This window comes from Sitophilus oryzae, unplaced genomic scaffold (assembly GCF_002938485.1).
Source record: "Sitophilus oryzae breed Bouriz unplaced genomic scaffold, Soryzae_2.0 scaffold_1518_pilon_pilon, whole genome shotgun sequence".
Lineage (NCBI taxonomy): Eukaryota > Metazoa > Arthropoda > Insecta > Coleoptera > Curculionidae > Sitophilus > Sitophilus oryzae.
In genome coordinates this window covers 1,713,507-1,725,625 of record NW_022146190.1, presented here as the reverse complement: position 1 = coordinate 1,725,625, position 12,119 = coordinate 1,713,507, and positions in this window count along the sequence as shown.

Here is a 12,119-nt window from a genome sequence, read left to right as displayed (position 1 = left end):
AACTAATCTCCATTCTGATGCATTTCCTCCGCAAATCCTCGCAAATCCGGTCCATCGCACGCGAAACGGATAGCTGTCCAGGTCAGCGAGTGGCAAGAAAGCACGTCCTGTCCATCACGAGGGCGTATTTTAATGCATTTTACACCTCCCGAGATAAAACGAATAGATTTCGTACACGGAATATTCGTTGCAAAAGATAAATGAATGTAATAAAATTTGTGATACAGTAAAGAAAAAAAGTTCAATTTCAAATCTACTAGTGCCAGACATTTTAATAACAGCTGCAACATTCTATGGTAAATTGCTAATAAAATAATCGCCTAAATGGTGATTCGGGCTTTCAAAAAAACTCTATATTGGGTTTTTGGCTCGGTTTTTGGTTTGTGAATTTCATTTCAATTTTTTTACATGTATTGTATAATAATACATATATTTTACATTAGTAACGCACATTTTGGAAATATTTTTGTCAACATACAGGGTGATTCAAACATAATTTCAAACCAAGGTTGTATATTTTGAAATTGAATACTATATACATATTTTTTAGCTCAATGGATTTGCCACTAAATTTCCGTTCCAAAAATACCACAATGTCATATCGACTTGGAACCTGCGATTTCTCCTAAGTGCTGATATGGATATGTTAATAGAACAACCTCCCAGGGGAAGAAAATAAGTTTGTTTTTCCAATTTGCCATGTTATATTTTGCATTTTTTTATAAATATTTGTTATTATTGCTATGCTTATTTGACAAAATAGATTAAATAATTCACATGATTTTTATTTTATCTTTTATTAGGAGATATTGAAGGATACGAATTTATATACTATACCGAGTAGTTCTTGAAATATAACCGTTTCTAAATTAAATTTACTGCTTATTTAAAGCCCTCTTAAAATTCTAAATTGGAATTTTTTTAAGAGCTTTAACAAGGAGTACTACATAATAGTGTCTTCTTCAAAATTCGGTATACTAAAATTTGCAGTCTTATTTGATTACAGAGCCAGTCAAAACTAAATGTTTTATTTTCCTCCACTATTTTAAATGGAACACCATGTAGCATAATCGAACAAGATTTTGTTTAATCTTTTTGTTTTATTAAGTACTTTCTATACCTTAACTTAAAATCGATATTTAATGAGAAAATTGTGCTTTTTTGAAAATATAAGAGAATACCTGTAATTTGGTCTTTCAATAGAAAAATTGCCATTAATTATTATTATTATTATTTTAAATTAATTGAATATTAGGTACGTACGTAATATAGACCTATTTACTAGTTCATTACTTTTAAAGTTAGCTTCATCGGAAAATAAGATTTTAGTTAAATGCCCCAATCTTCAAGAACTGTGTTAAGTATATTATGCATTGCAAAATTCATTATATTGATAAAGTCATTTAGATCTTGATGTAGTTCCAATTGATACAATTATATTTTTGTGTTTTTACAATTTTGAGAGGGCTAAACATTAAATTTAGTTTAAAGATGGTTATATTTCAAAAACGCGACTCAGTATAGTTATTATTATGGTATTAATGGTATTCCTGGAATGAAAATTTAATGGTAAATCCACTGAGTTAAAAAATATTATAGTATTCCATCACAAATCCAAAACCTAATATAGAGCTTTTTCGGAAGTCTGAATCATCCTGTATAAAAACATTGTTAATTAATCTAAGAATGCCAATGACAAGCACAAAATTTTCGCACCTTAATAATTTGATGTACTTACTTTCGAGAAATTTGTAGCTAAACTTTTTGAATTTTATCCTTTTTCTAAATATAAATTGAAGTTCCCATCTGTCTATTATACTAGGGAAAATAAAATGCTGCTATTTTGACAAAGTCTGTAACACAATTTTTTTTGTTCGTCTAAATAAAAAATATTAATGTCTTCGATCATTTAATTTTAAGTATGCCGCGCCGAGTTGAACCAGTAATAGCCAATAGAAGTAGCTTTTTTTCTTTTTGGATATTATCTTTTATTATCAGAGAAAAATTGTCAGTAAATTATAATTAAACATTATTTCAGTAAAAACAAATGTGTCAGTAATACTGTAATGCGCGTTAGACATTTTTTTTCGAAAGCAACAAAATTTTTTTTAGAGAACTGAAAATATCCTTAACTTATTTTCATTCGTAGTGTAATTTTTATTGGAAATTATTCGCTCTTAAAGAAAACGTAAACCATATACAGTAATTTTTTGTTTTTGTAATATCACTATCATTGGTAGACGAAATCTCTAGAATGGTGCATAAATTCACTAAAGCAGAGACAATCGAATAAGTTCATAGTAGAGCATTAGCTAAACTTCACGACAGACCTGATAATCAAAGACAGAAAGAGACTCAAAGCTTTAGTGGATCTACTAACAGGGTATTGTAAGCTGAATATGCATCTAAAGCTAATGGGATTAATGGACGAAGCCATGTGCTGGTTCTTTCGATCTGAAGAAGAAACGACAGAACACATTTTATGTATTTTATGGTGCGACAGCCTGGCAAATGTGTGGTTCTCTCTACTAGGCAATGGGCAAGTCCGTTGGGCAAAGAGCTATATAAAGGGTTCAGTATCCAAGTTGCTAGACTTTTTGAAAAGTACAGGTCTGGAGAACGTATAACCTAGAGGTCAGAATAAGACCACAATAACTCTCACTGAAAAACACCTCACTGTAGTATTGAGTAAAAAGGATTGGAAGAAAGAAACGCCTTACTCAGCATATAAAAGACAATACCATACGTGGTATACTGATGCTTGCAAAACCAAAGCAGGGACAGGGATAGGAGTATTTGGGTCTAAAACTAAATAATCCGAACCAATGGGAGAAAAATCAAAGGTTTTCTGTGGAGCCGTCTCAGATACTGGCTTTTGTTAAAGCTCTGAGACTGTATGATGAGTTATAACTCAAGAAAGGGTTACACAATAGATCTATAAGGTCGCGGTGTCTAACTCCCCTCCTAAACATTCTACATTCTACAAGATCACAATATATCTGATATGATCGCCCTGAAACAGACCAATAGCCACCTCGAAGATCTGATCTAAATGTCACTATAATTAAAATATCGTATTATAGTTTTCAGGGAGTTACTCTCACAGAGATAGTCTTAACTCCAAAAGTTGTTTCGGCTATTGGTTCTTTAATTCAAGATGGTAGAGATCAAAGTTAAATCGCTAACATATCACATGGATTTGTTAGCGAGTTAATTTGAGCTAAATTGCCATTAAAAACATAAAAATAAAATGTATACGCCAGGCATTAAGATCAATAATAAGTAGTCAATGACGTCGGCGTGATCTAAAGAATCGCTATGTGTCGTTAATTATCGCGTCAAATAGCCAATTTCGTTGGCGCGGTGTGGTGCTAGCCCACACGGCCCGCAAATATTCTGGTCACGCTTGTCCGTGCGGGCAGCTCAACAAATTGTCAATTAAACTGACGTCGTTAATTATAATCGGAAGAATACTTAATATTGTTTTAAGGCAACAGTCTAATCGGATGAATCCATAATATTGTTTTAAACAGAAAGAAAATTTTAATTTTCCGACAAAATATAATTCACACACTAATATTTTGTTTTAACGTTGATTGAAAGAATTTCTTCGTTTTACTTACATTCCCATAGTGTTAACGCATAGTGTAATCAAACTTAACAGAAAAAATTGACCAAATTATGTTATTCAAGTACCATTTACTTACAGGAAAAATCAAAAATTACATTACTTAATCTAAAAACTGTATATAATTTACCAAGGGTGGATGGGCCATATGGGAAAACGGGAAAATTCCCGGTGGGCCGGTGGAAAGATGGGCCAGTGGGCCGGTCCCGATCAGAGCCCAAAAAAGATTGGATTAGCAAAAATTAAATGGTTAATCTTCTAACTAAAGTGACGTAAGATCCTTAGTGACTCCATAACTAACTAATCAATTTGCGTCAGTATAATCGTCAGTTGCTTTTAAACATAAACACCAATTTGTAAAATAACTATTGTAAAATGTCTTTCTCTGGGACACTCATAATTTTAATAATCATCTGTTTGTTCGGTTTGAAAATTTTTGTTATACAAGGTGAGTCTATAAGTGCAAATATTTTCAGGGCTGGTAGATCTCAATGAAATAAACATAATATATTCTCTTTATCGAGTTTCAAATAAGTCCAATTATCAATAGGTTATTAAAGTTTGGAAATTAAAAAAAAAAGATTTATTTTTAAAAAAAATTTGAGCCACCTCAATTTTTCGGTATTTGCATTTCTTTTAGAGCCGTAATATCAGAGATTAAGAAATTATACCGTGGGAAAATTTGCGGTGAACAGGAAGTTCTAAAAAGTTTTCTAAAATATACAGGAAAATTTAATGCTCGATTTTTATCTTTTTTGCAAAAAAAACCTCATAGACGTGTTTCTGGGGAAATATACCACCCCTGAAAATATTTGCACTTATTTAAGACTCACCCTGTATAGTTTTACCCACTATTCTTTTATAAATAACTAATAAATATGACTGACTGGCAGCAAAAAAAAATCGATCTAACTGTATACTAAGAATACGATAACGTAGATTGACAACTGGGGGCCTCGGTGCAATATTTTTCGAGCTCCCCTTTGTAAAAAGGTAGACGAATTTGACGCGAACTCTGCGGTTGACGGAGAAAACATATCTATGTTTGACTTGAATTGGGGACGGACTAAAAGCCAAGTCTGAGAACTACAAGCCAAGTCTAAATTGTTGTTTAAAATGTTGCTAAAATGAATTTGCTAAAAGTTACTGGACAGCAGAGAAGAGTTAAATAAGGTTTAAACTAGATTAGATAATAAAATATTAATATGTATCGAAAATCCAAATAATCTTATTATGGACTGTGGACTGTAACATAGCATTACATCAGCATCAGAACACATTTATATCCACTGCCTAGGTTTTTTTTCGTTTGAGTTATGGCATTATCATACAAGATGCCAAATGTAGAAAAGTATAGAGGAAAAGTTCTGTGATAAGAACTATATAATAACCTAAAAAATGCTGCAGTTTTAATGGCAACCGCGGTTCATTCAGTTAAAAACACGTGTACACGAGGAGGCTGCTGCTGTAGCAGAAAAGGGAGAATTTCTTTCTACAATGTGTCAGAGAGTATATACCCGAAAAGCTAAAAGTAATGTATTTTACAGAGGATTGGGTCAGCTGAACTGAATGAAACAGGAAGTCTTAGTTTTTCAAAATCGTAGCCTATTCAAGATCAAATTACCGTTATCGATAATGAAAATAAAGCAGTAGAACCCTGTAAAACTGAGCCATTTTGTAGTAAAAATTCAGATATCCGACCCAATATTGGTCTTTACGAAAATTTTGATCAAGACAATTTATTTTTTTAACCGGAGGGAAAAGAGCTTTTTCACACGAGCGAAAAACACCCTTACTTATATATTAATAAATAAAATATGTTTCTTCGTTATGGTCATTTTGTTTTTGTGGATTTGGGCCGGTTGCCTATTTTTCCCGGGCCGGTTTCCACTTCCCCATCCACCCCTGTAAGTTACGTATCCGTGTGAATCAAGGCCATGTCAAAAATAGCTGCAGAGGATCGTCTTTCCATATGAAAGCATAATGGTCTCACACTATTGTCATTCCTGCTTATTCTCTGTTATTGTACTAAACCTTTAACTAGAATATTAATTTTGTAACTGTAAGTTTTTGAAAATATTTTTTGAGTTATGCATGGACTTTTTTATACGAACTACCTCTAATCGAGTACCTAATTTCTTTATATCTCTTGAATCATAAATCTTCATACACAAAATTTAAGTATATTTAAAAAAATATTATCCTATCGAAAGATGCGTACAATTTATCTTAGATAGAAACTATCAAAACCAGGAAATAGCCACTAGTAGTGATCAACTCCGTAACCATCAATTCAATCAATGTGAGTCAAAGAATGCTTAGGCTGCATTCTGCAAAACCATTAAAAATTTGGAAATTCTTTAAATACAAAAAGTGTTCATTGTTTAATTTTCTATTCTAATAAATCTAATAAAAAATATTTTATATTTTAGAAAGTTTGGCGTAAAATTTTGAACAGCCTGTATGGTTTAAGATTACGATATTTATAGCAAAGTAAGTATAGACCATCTAAAGTAAATACCTAAAGCGGCCCACAAACGATCAATATTATTGCGCAATATTTCATATTGTTAAGGTCAAGGTGTATTACTGGTTGCATAACCGCAACGTGCATTGAGGAACCTGGCGCATTCGCCAGAAAGTAAAGAAAATTATAGAATTCTTTAGAAAAATCTAGAAACAACCGCCAGGGGGTATATAAGGCCCGCGCTTTGACAGTTGGACAAGTTTAAAAGTTTGAAGTCTAAAGTCTGAAGATAGTCTGAAGTTTGAAAATACCGCGAAATACCGTTAGAGTAATAGTAGTTGCATAAGTTGTGTTGTAAATAGTATAAGTTGTGTGTACAGAGTGAAACAAATAAATTCGTTAAGTATTTTATCGTGAGTTTAAATAGTGGACCCACGGAATCCGTAACAACATTGTACAATAAAGGTAAGCGCGCATTTATTCGCACCGGATGGACGTATCGAACACACGGAACGGACAAAAATTATTATTTGCCTTATTTAGAGTAAAAATGGATAACGGACTATTAATTTCTTTAGTGCAACAATACAATGAACTTAAACAAAGTGCTAGTCTTTCAGTGGACCCGGTCGATTCCCGAAAAGTACTATTTTGCTTTTCGATGGTGGGGCGTAACAGATTTAAAAGATTAAAAAATTTTTCATAGGTTTTCAAAGTATTGGAAAAATGTTGGTTCATCTCTTATTAAGTCATCAAACAAGGTATGAAATTATCCATACAATTCGTTTTTTGTTCTTCCTCTTTAAATGGACATGCAATTGCAAATAATTCTTCATCAGAACTACTACTCATTTTGAATTTGGGAAGCGAATGTGAAAAACAGAAGTTTCATACTAGCCCGCTTCGAGGATTGCACTAAAATGAAAATGCGCGAAGAAAATCCGAATATAATATGAAATGATAACAAATATATTGCGATTCGTTCGATGCGTCTGTTGCGTCCGGTGCGAACAAATGCGCGCTTTCCTTAGTATTAATATTATTGTTTTGGGTTTACATTGAAAGGTTGCACAATATATTGTGTCAATCAAAAACAGTTTGATTTTTATTGTGCAATAGTGATTAGTTTGTATCGTGTGTGGATAATATTGCACAATAGTTGAGTATATTTTTGTTTTCTCTGCGTGTTTGTCTCGCTGCTCGGCTCTATTTAGAATATTTAGATCAGTGGTTTGTCAGCAAATATGATATCAAAAGCAAAAGAGGAAGAAAGACAATTTATTTTAGAAGCCATCAAAATGTACCATTCTTTGCCAGCTTTATGGAATACAAAAAGCAAAAAATGTGGCCACTTTTTTTATACCAATCTTCCATCCATTTATTTCGACATTTTTGTTTATTTGTTAAACAAGTGGCCAAAACAATGGCAATACGAGTAGCAGCTTGGTTTTTCTCGAGGTTTTTCTTATCCATGTTAAACAAAGTGCAAAACGAAACTAGTTATTGAACAAATTCATTGTACTGTTTGGAAATAATTAACAATATTATTGCGCAAACATATTGACCGTCTGTGGGCCCCTTAATATAGTTTTGATTACAGGACAGTTCTTACATTTCTAATAATTTTTTAAGGAAGTTTGAAAAACTATTTTTTTTTATTTATTTATTAATATCTCTGAAATTACCGAAATACTATACTACTATACTCATATCTTAGGATTATGTAAAGTGATCCGAAAGGAAGCCAAAAATGCATTAATATACAGGGTGTTCTATTTAAAAAAAATCATCCCGATCCACTCACACTTTTTTGAGCCACCCTGTAGAAGTTAAAATATTTTCCGGAAATACATCCTAGTACATATTTTAGGTTAGCACCGAGGTTAGCACTTAAAACAAAATTCCCAAGTTTTTTTATTCTGGAAGCCACAGATGCCCAACGCACTATTGCGGGACCCTGTATAATTTTGACGTATGTTAAATCGCGAGCAAGTAGACGTTTTAGACATAGCAAAAGTTTTATGTACGCTGTAAATTCATTATTAATCACGAAATTCTGAAATCTATTTAAAACAACCTTTTAATTCGCTTAAACGGCTTCGGCCAGCAATTTCGAAATTCCGAATTGTAATGGTCCAACTTGTAGCAAACTAATACCGTTTCCGCATCTGATTTCGAAGTTACCCGAAGCCAGAGAATTTTTTCACCTAGCGACATTGTCGCTGATTAAATTTTAGAACTGTGTCCGACAAAACCGTATTAAAAAGTTTCGCAGACAGAATGTAAAATTGTTCGAAATTTAATAAAAAGTTTGGATCGCGGTTTGCGGCCGTTGCATATAATGGCTCAAGTTTAATTGAGTTTAATAGTAAAATTGGAAACATTTCGATAGCAACCTGTTTAGAAAAATATGTTACGCAAATTTTATTAGTCACGTTTGGGAGAAAAAGTAGAAACAAAATAGCTATTTTAATGATACATTTTAAATTTAAATACCGAATTTGTTAATGATAATAATTAATACAATACGTCCATCCGTTCTGTAGCTACGGGGCATCCGTAAAGGGGGAAACAATTCTCTGTTAAGCCGGCAATTCATAAATACCACGTACCATAAATATTTTAGATAACATTTCTTTGGTATACAGAAATTTGAAAAACACCCAATAAGTTTTTTTTTTCAATGTTTTTTTTTACGTAAATGAGATATAATCTCTATAAAAATTATAACAAAATTAAGAAGAAAAACAATTAAAAATAAAAAAAAACTAATTTAAAAAAGTTTTAACATCCTGTAACTCTAAAACTATGCGTTTCCATATTTTATAGGAACTTTTTTTCATATTTTTTGATGAGGAATCAATGATAGACCGAGAGCTTGCTACATAAAAAACCTTATCATCGTTACATGGCTAATTTATTGTGTGAAGTATCCTTTTATGTAGCCATTATGAAATAGTCATGTCTGCCAGCGCGATCCCGGGGCTTAAAGCGGGGGCGGCCAATCGAAAGGGTGAAATTTTGACACTAAAAATATTATAAGGTACACGTGTTATAATTGCGAAAATAGCTTTTATTTATTATTAAGAAACGTGTAAAACTGTTGACAGACATTTTTCTCGTGGCTAAAATGCCGGCAGACAACCAGAAAGAGGCATGGAATTTGACAAAAAAAAATCATCGTATACATGCATGTCGATTGGTGGAATGTCATGTTTATTTATTTAAAAAGCCGTATGCAAAAGGACAAACAAAAAAATCGTGGCTCAACCAGCGGTAGGCAGTTATAAAAAACGCGATATTACTCTACAGGGTGAATCTTGAATAAGTGCAAATATTTTCAGAACTGGCTGAACAAAGAAACATATTTTCTTTTTACCTTTTTCCAAATAAGTCCTAAATAACAAAAAAATTGATTTATTTTTAATAAATTTTTAAATAATTTTGTGAGACATCTGTTTTTTTATGTACTTGCATCCATTATTTTAGTGTCGTAGCAGTAGAGTAAAGCCGAAAGTATTAGGTTAAGAAATAATTATACCGTTGGTAAATTTGCGGTGAACAAGCAGTTCTATAAAGTTTTCTAAAATACACAGGAGAATTTAAAAATAATGCACGCTTTTCTACATCTTTTTTGCAAAAAAAACTCATAGACGTGTTTCTGGGGTAGAAAATATCACCCTTAAAATTTTTTTCGCTTATTTAAAACTCACCCTGTATAAGCGTTTTCAGGCAACGCTGGCCGCGTTATTAATTGAAACATAGTACCTGTAAGTCTATAAAAATTTTTCGGTGCAGATATCGACTCAGAGGAAGACTCGTTTCGCGTTTGTGAGAGCGGGGATCTGCAGTACGATGAGTCAGGTACAAATAGTGAGACAGAATAGTAAATGTATATCTATTTTGAAATAATAAAAAAATATATTTGTAATATAATCGTATACATGATTTATCTATACTTAAATGAATGAGGCGGCGAGCGTTCCCTGAAAGCGCTATATAGAGTAATATCGCGCTTTTGATAACTGTCTGCAGCTGATTTAGCCACACTGATAAAAAAGATAGACTTGAACTAAAGTCGTCATCGTTCTTGAAAAAAAAATTAGTGGCAAGAGAATTTATTTTAGAGTAAAAGAAAATATCTTGCCTGAAGAAAAACTCTCTTAACTCAAGAAAACTGGTTCTCTTGAAAAATTCGAAAATTTCTCTTGAATGTATTTTCATTCAACCAAGTGCAAGTTACTTTGTTTTAAAATAATAAGAAAAATACGCTAGGAAGCTCTTCATTCAAGAAACATGGCCGTTTTTCCAATAGCTAAGTGTTTCACTCTTTTGATGAAAAATAATAACGACACGCAAAGACGATGACGAAGGACGGTATAAAATCAGTCGGCAGTCCGATCAGTCATACGTCGCATTTCATAAGTCGCACATCATAGTACGCACGGGTTTTGTTGCTTGGAATTTTCCACTTGGAATTTTGCATAATTTGCTTTTTAAAGGCATATCGTATAACAAATTAGTGTGATCGTTATTAACATGCATTTGTCATTTTTTATGGACACATTTTAGGATATATGGATTCTTTAAAGGAGTTTCTGAAAAAATGGAAATTAGAGCATTTATTTGCTATATTTGAAGGTAAGAGACATTTACCTAATGCACCTGTTTAGATAATGCATGCGTGACTATAGATAGAATAAGAATATAGGTATCGATTTTCTTATGCAAATAATTACAAAAATTTTAGAATTTCAAGCCGTCGTATTAAAAAATTCAAAATGTGACCAAAGCTTATAATTTTAATAATTTGTTTGCTTTACTTTGATTAATCGTGATGTAACATTTTTTTGTAATTTGTAGAGTGATGAACCACACCAAAAAATACCAAGAAGTGAAGAAGCAGAAAGAAACGTCCTTCTTGGCGCTATTGAAAAGCGCCAATCTTTTGGGTCAAAGTCATATTCATTTCGACCGAGAGATCCTTTTTTTCAGTGCACGATATTTTTGTCTGCCCTTTTGCATTCGGCTTTTAAAATAAATAAATATGACATTCCACCAATCGGCATGCATGTATGCTATATTTTTTTTTCATTCTTCAAATTTCATTTTATAATAATTTTCGAGATAATTTTTAAAATTTCATGCCTCTTTCGCGTTATCTGTGGGCATTTTAGCGACCAGAAAAATGTCTGCCAACAATTTTCTACGTTTCTTAATAATAAATAAAAGCTGTTTTTGCAATTATAACTCGTGTACCTTATAATATTTTTAGTGTCCAAATTTCACCCTTTCGATTGGCCGCCCCCCTTTAAGCCCCGGGATCGCGCTGGCAGACATGACTATTTCATAATGACTACACAAAAGGATACTTCACACAAAAAATTAGCCATGTAACGATGATAAGGTTTTTTATGTAGCCAGCTCTTAAACTATGAGTATTTATTTAAAACTTTCGCTTGTTAAATTAATGATACTAAAATTTTTGAAAGGTTGCTATTAGACTTGGATCAAGACAATTAATAAAATTGCGTTTATCTCATCGAGTAGACCGAAATCGACAAAATATCAAGAGACACTTTTTCATCGGCATTAAACTGCTTACACTATCTCGCTAATAAGAGAAAAAAAAGTCAGTGGCGTAGATGCTTTTTTATAAAGATATTCCAGTGATAATCCATATGCAGGTCCCTGGTGAATATGTCGACACTTTCTTAGCTTTAAAATATGTCACATTTATAGTAACTTTTACCCTCAAAAATTTAATTCGAAACGCTAAAAGTACTTGCAAGAAAATTATAATAAATCGAAAAAATATTAAGAACTCCCTGTAGCTACAAAACAAAGCAGAATTGGGCCTATGTTGATATGAAAAATAAATTTTCTTTTTAGGTGAGGAATCTCCCCACGAGATATAGCACATGTTTTTTGAAAAACAGTTTTTGTATTTCAGGAACTAAGAAGACTAGGACAAATCTGTGTGTTCTTTAGTTTCATAAAAAAGTAGCACAGTGTGATGAAAAC